This window comes from Leucopleurus acutus (genome assembly GCF_964270905.1).
Source record: "Leucopleurus acutus genome assembly, chromosome: 6".
Classification (NCBI taxonomy): Eukaryota; Metazoa; Chordata; class Mammalia; order Artiodactyla; family Delphinidae; genus Leucopleurus; species Leucopleurus acutus.
This window is the reverse complement of record NC_139149.1, coordinates 20,209,244-20,216,684: the sequence shown is the minus strand read 5'-3', so window position 1 is coordinate 20,216,684 and position 7,441 is coordinate 20,209,244.

Here is a 7,441-nt window from a genome sequence, read left to right as displayed (position 1 = left end):
GGTACATGCAGCTGTATAGTTAAGCATTTTTTGCTGTATTGAATTCATTGTATACATACACCATAAAAGAATTAAAAAAATTTTTCTGCTGTGATGAACATTTGGCTTGCTACCTGTTCAGGGGCTGCTATGAATAAGGATGCTGTGACCTTTGCTGCACATAACTTTTGGTGTACGTGGGCATGAATTTCTCTATTTTTAAATTTATTTTAACTTTAAAAGATTTTTTTAAATTAAATCCTTTTTTGGACATGTATATAGGAATTGCTGGGTCATTGACTATGCATATGCTTAAATTTAGTGGGTACTGCCATACAATTTCCTAAAGTGCTTGTACAAATTTATGCTCCTATTAGCAGCATGTGAGAGTTTCAGTTGCTTTACATTCTTGTTAAACTTGGTTTTGTCAGGCTTTTAATTCAAATTCAGGCATGTTAAAAGTTCTACAGTGGTATCTTACTGTAGCTTTAATATGCATTTCTCTTAATGAGTTTGGTCATATTTTTCCTTTCTTTTCCTTTTTTAAAAAAATTGTGGTAAGCGACTTCCCTGGTGGCGCAGTGGTTAAGAATCCGCCTGCCAATGCAGGGGACACGGGTTCGAGCCCTGGTCCAGGAAGATCCCACGTGCCTCGGAGCAACTAAGCCTGTGTGCCACAACTGCTGAGCCTGTGCTCTAGAGCCCGTGGGCCACAACTACTGAGCCTTTGTGCCACAACTACTGAAGCCGCGCGCCTAGAGCCCACGCTCCGCAACAAAGAGAAACCACCGCAATGAGAAACCCCTGCACCGCAATGAAGAGTAGCCCCCGCTCGCCGCAACTAGAGAAAGCCCGCACCCAGTAACGAAGACCAATGCAGCCAAAAATAAATAAATAAAAAGTTAACTAATTAAAAAAAGAACAGACACAGTGTTCTAGAAAAAAAAATTATGGTAAGAATACTTAATTTGAGATCTACCCTCAATTTTTTAAATGTACAGTGCAGTGTTGTTAACTACAGGCACAATGTTGTATAGAAGAGCCCTAGAACTTCTTTATCTCGCGTAACTGAAACTTTATACTTATTGAACAGCAACTTCCCATCTCCCTACACGCCCCCCCCCACCACCACACACTGGCAATCACCATCGTACTCTCTGCTTCTAAGAGTCAGACTATTTTAAATATAAAAGTGGAATCATGCAACATCGGGTCTACTGTGACTGGCTTATTTCACTTAGCATAATGTCCTGAATGTTTAATTCATGTTGCTACATATGGCAGGATTTCCTTCTTTTTAAAGACCGAATAATACTCTATTGTATGTATATGCTACATTTTCTTTATCTACTCATCGCTCAATGGACATTTAGATTGTTTCTACATCTTGGCTATTATGAATAATGCTGCAGTGAACATGGGAGTGCACATATCTCTTTGAGATACCGATTTTAATTTTGGGGGGTAAATATACAGAAGTGGAATTGCTGCATCATATGGTAAGTCTATTTTTAATTTTTTGACGAACTTCCATATTATTTCTGTAGTGGTCACACCACTGTATGTACATTCCCACCAGAAACATACAGGAGTTGCAATTTCTCTATATCCTCACCAAAACTTATTTTATATATAAACGAATATATATATATATGTATAGTATGTATACATGCAAATATATGTATACACATCTATATACACAAAAATCCACTTTAATATATAAATATATAAAATAAATTTTACATATATAAAAAGTATATATATATATAATAGCCATCCTAACAGGTGTGAAGTGATAGCTCATTGTGGTTTTGATTTGCATTTCCCTGATGATTAGTGATTTTGAGCAACTTTTCATATACCCAAGAGGGTATGCAAATGGGAACATTTTCATATGTTTATTGACCATTTAAATATTCTTTTTGTGAAGTGCCCATTCAAGTATCTTGGAAGTTTCTATATTGAGTTGATATTTTTTTCTTATTTATTAGTAGGATTTCTTTATATAGCCTGGATATGTGTCTCTTTTAGTTACATGTAGTGTAAGATCTCCCATTTTGTGGCTTGTCTTTTTGCACTCATAATGAAGTCTTTTCGTGAACAGCTATTTTTAATTTAGTCTAATTTATTATCTTTTCCTTTATGGTTAGTACATTTTGTGTTTTCAGAAATCTTTGCCTGCTCCAAGGTCATAAAGATATTCTACTATTTTTATCTTGTAGAAGATTGTTTTATATTTCACATTTAGATAAACAACTCATCTGAAATTGATTGTTTTGCATGGTACTAGGTAGGAATTGGGTTTTGTTTCTTTATATATGGACATATAACTGATCAGCAATACTTAATGAGAAGACTATCTTTTCCCCGCTGCTTTCCATACCACACTTGCCATAAATCAAGTTTTCATACTGCATGGGTCTATTTCTGGGCTTTCTATCCAGTTCCATTTTCCAATTTCTATCCAGTTTTCTTGCATCAATACCACACTGACTTAATTACTACAGCTTTATTATGAGTCCTGACATCTTTTAGAAATCTTTGAATTTGTCTTGAATATTCTTGGTACTCTACACTGCCACATCGATTTGTATTTTGTCAAATTACACACACCCACATCCACACACATCCTGCTGAGATGTTGTTCGGAACTGTGTTGAATTTATAGATCAATTTGGGGAGTATTGAAACAATTATAATACTGAAACTTCCAATTCAGGAACATGGTATATATTGTTGTCTTATTTAATTTCTCTCAATAATGATTTAGAGTTTTCTGTGTAGATAGCTTGCATATCCTCTGTCAGATTTATTTCCTAGGCTTTTGATTTTTTAATGTTATTAGAAATAGTATAAACTTTTTTATTTTCTAATTCTTTTTTCCTAGTATGTAGAAATACAATTTTTTGTGTGTATTTACCTTTTATCCAGCATAATTGCTAAGCCCACTTCTTAATCTAATTATTTGTCTATAGTTTGTGTTTCTGTGCACACAATTATCTCTTATGCAAATTATGGCAGTTTTCCCTACTTTTAATCTTTTTTCCCCTTACCTTATTAGACTGGATAGGACCTCCAGTACAATGTTGAATAGAAATTAGTAAGTTCCATTATTGTTTCATTCTCAATTTAGAGAGAAGTTATCCACTATTTCACTATTAAGCATGAAATGTGCTTTTAGATTATTGTAGACCTCATTTATCAGATTAGGAAGTTCACTTCTATTCTTAGTGTTCTAAGATTTTATTATAAATAAGTATTAAATTTTATCAATCTTTCTTCTACACCTATTGAATAAAATCATGTAATTTTTCTTCTTCTGTAAATGGAACAAATAACTTTGAGCTTCAAAACTCAAACCTCCCTTGCATTTCTGGAATTAACTCAACTTTTTCACAATGTATTATCTTTCTCTATATATTGCTGGATTCTTTTTGATAATATTTTGTTTAGTATCTTTAAATCCTGGTATTGTGTTTGGGATTCATGTGTATGAATCATGAAATCATGTTTGGTATGTAACTTTCCTTTCTTGTAATGTCCCTTATCAGGTTTCGGTACCAAAGTTATACTGGCATCAAAAAATGATGTAGGAAGCACTGCCCACTTAAAAAAATCTGTGGAAGGGTTTATGGATTATTGATGTTCTTTTTCTCTTAGTGACATTTGACTTTGGGAAAATCTGCATCTTCCATAAAGTCCGAGGTAGATGAGTTGACTCTCACCATATTCCCTCGACTAGACTCAGATCTTGCAGTGTTTGCTTTGTTTATGCTTTGGGCACACATTTGTTTCCTTACTTTATTTAAAATGGTGTTATTTCTCTACCTTTTGTTTCTTTTTTTAGTTTTACTCAATTCATAAGGAGAGAGTCCAGGAAAAACACTTCTATTCTTCCACCTCTCAGTGAAAATTCTTCTCCTCTATTTTAATGCGGGAATCCTTGCTTTAAACCAAAGTAATGAATCTTTCTCCTTGGAAATTTCAGACACCTAAGATGGGAGGATGGAGGGACTGTTTTTGGAGAAGCATGGCTCTTAAGAAAGAGAGACACAATGGCATACTGGAAGACCACTGGATTGGGAGTTAGCAGGCTTGGGTATTTCACTATGTTTCCTCTCTTATTATCTGTGCGAGGCATTAAACTTCTTTGAGTTTTAGTTTCTTTTCATGTAAAACAAAGAGAATAACACCAGCCTTGCCAAGCTCATAAGATTAATGGGGAGATCAAATGGGGTAAACGATATTATCCTATTTGTAAAATGCTATAGAAATACAGTATATTATTTTCATGCCTTCACAATGAGTGCTCAGGAAAGCTGTCAGGGAACATGAAACAAAGGATGTCATAGCTCCTGTTGCCTTTTTATTCCATCTTAATGAATATCTCCCAGCTAATCTGCAGTCACAGTCGAGTCACATTAATATGGAACTTTTATAATTCATAAACTGCGACAGCAGCCTGGAAAGGCTTTAATCAGTTGCCTTCATTCTTAATTATTTTACAACCTCAATAATGGTAAAATGAGCTACCTGACAGTTTAATTAATTTGCATTAAGCCCAAAGGTCCTGAATGAGTGGTGAGTTTATGAACACAAAGCCTAAGGGTTCAGCAGGAGCATGTCAAGCCTGAATGGGTATCTGGTCTCTGGTTCCCTTCCGTTTCTCCCACGTCAAGCCCTGTGTGTATGTGTGTGTTGCGTTCGCACAATTTGTCTCTCTGTTTATTACATTAGAATTGTCCTTGAAGCCTCTGAAAATGAGATCACTTGCTGTCACTTGCTAGAGAAAAGCTTTGGAATTATCTGTGAATTGCAATTGCCTCTGCTCTGATTGCTCCAGTTTCTGTGGTTAATAGAGAGCTGGCTGCATGTCACTTTTATTTTTGTGGAGGAGAATTGGTGCTTTTTACTCCCTGCCCAGCATACTGGCTTGGTCATTAGCATATTACAATGCAAAAATCCCACTGGGTGATGGTGGCATTCCTGAACTGTACCAACCTGAGCCAGATGCTGCACTGGGTTGGCCCTGCTCATTCTTAGCCTGGGAGGCTGTCTTCTCAGGCATGGTCCTGGGCAGGATTTATTACCCACATTACTACCTCTCTGAGTTTGGAGTTATAACCTATCCTATTGTGAAACTTTTATACCAAAATGGTCAGGAGGGCAAAAAGGAAAAAAAAAGGAAGGAGGTAAGTAGAGTCATTCATCTGGCTCATTTTTCTGGTCTTCTATTTTCTATCAAATGCAGCCACCAAGTGTACGATATTTTGCAATGGCAGCACCAGCAAGCTAGTTCAGGGGATAATAATATACTCCATATATCCCTAATTGTGACCATCTAATGATGGGCTGTGTGTGAAGCGTGTACAACAGAATCTGGTGTGTACTAAAAAAGAGTGGATGTTTATTGAACATTTCCTATCTGAGTGCAAGTCATCTTGCTGAGACGGTTTCACCTTGGTGTGTGTTCAAGGAATCTAGGGTGGTGCTGTTCCATAGATCTTTCTGTATTGACAGGAATGTAACGTAGCTCTGTTCAATATGGTAGCCATGGGCCACATGTGGCTAATGAGTACTTGAAGTGTGACTAGTGAGACTGAGAAATTTAAATTTTTATTGAATTTAAATGTAAATAGCCACAGGTGGCTAGTAGCTACTGTATGGGAAATTACAGATCTAGATCCCACTAGAAGAGGCCCATTTAAACTTGAAATAGTTACACGTCAATCCCAAACTCCCAATCCATCCTTCCCTCCCACCTTCCCCTCCCCACTCCCCGGCAATCACAAGTTTGGGATTGACATGTACACACAGCTATGCTTAAAATAGATGACCAAAAAGGACCAACTGTAAAATAAATAAATAAAATAAAATAAAATAAAAATAAACTTGAAATAGTTAAAATATGATCTCATCCATCAGCACTGGGGAGCATGTTCTTTGCAGTCTCCTAGGCTAGTCTACAATGCTATCGATGTCACTGTCACTTAGAATTACACAATGTCAGATCTTGAGTGCCCAGCACATTAAATTAATTGAACTCTTTGCTATTTCCAACCAAACATGTTAAAATCCCCATTGCTGCACATTCTACTGGTAGAAGATAGTATCTAAAGAATGGCCTGAAAGACCCCTAAAAGGCTTTTATTTGGCTATTTGAGGGAATTTTCATCTCTGCTCAGGTTTGGATAAATCTCTACTGTGAAGAAGGAAAAGTTGAAAGTGGTAAGGAGTTTTCTGAACAGGACTGGAGGTACGAAAGTGAGGCAGAGGTGGTGAAACATGGCTTAGAGATGGGTGAGGATTCTGGATTCTCACTCTTTGCTTCTCAAGGGAGGTCCTCATGGTGAGGGGCCTCTGCTTTAACCTTAGGGGAGAATCGTTACCCCACAGCTTCAACATATCCTGGTGTGTCAGAAACACAAGCCCAGCTGGAAGAGCTGATGGTTGGAGGAGGAGGTATTTATTATGCAAGTCGATATTTATTTGACTGGCTGCTGGGTATCAGGACTCTAGGTAAGGAATATAGTGAGCAAAAATGGATGCTGTTCAATGACATGATACCATACATAGAAAATCCTAAAGATGCTACCAGAAAACTACTAGAGCTCATCAATGAATTTGGTAAAGTTGCAGGATACAAAATTAATACACAGAAATCTGTTGCATTTCTATACACTAACAATGAAATATCAGAAAGGGAAATTAAGGAAACAATCCCATTTACCATCACATCCAAAAAAAGAGAAAAACATAGGAATAAATCTACCTAAGGAGGCAAAAGACCTGTACTCTGAAAACAATAAGACAGTGATGAAAGAAATTGAAGATGACAGAAACAGATGGAAAGATATACCATGCTTTTGGATTGGAAGAATCAACATTGTTAAAATGACTATACTACCCAAGGCAGTCTACAGAGTCAGTGTAATTCCTATCAAAATACCAATGGCATTTTTCACAGAACTGGAAAAAATAATTTCAAAATTGGTATGGAAACAGAAAAGACCCCAAATAACCAAAACAATCCTGAGAAAGAAGAATGGAGCTGGAGGAATCAAGCTCCCTGACTTCAAAGCTACAGTAATCAAAACAGTATGGCACTGGCACAAAAACAGAAATATAGATCAGTGGAAGAGGATAGAAAGCCCAGAAATAAACCCACACACCTATGGTCAATTAATCTAAGACAAAGGAGGCAAGACTCTACAATGGAGAAAAGGCAGTCTCTTTAATAAATGGTGTTGGGAAAACTGGACAGCTGCATGTAAAAGAATGAAATTCTTTAACACCATACACAAAAATAAACTCAAAATGGATTAAAGACCTAAATGTAAGACTGGATACTATAAAACTCTTATGGGAAAACATAGGCAGAACACTCTTTGTCATAAATTGCAGCAATATCTTTTTGGATTTGTCTCCTAGAGTAATAGAAATAAAAACAAAAATAAATAAA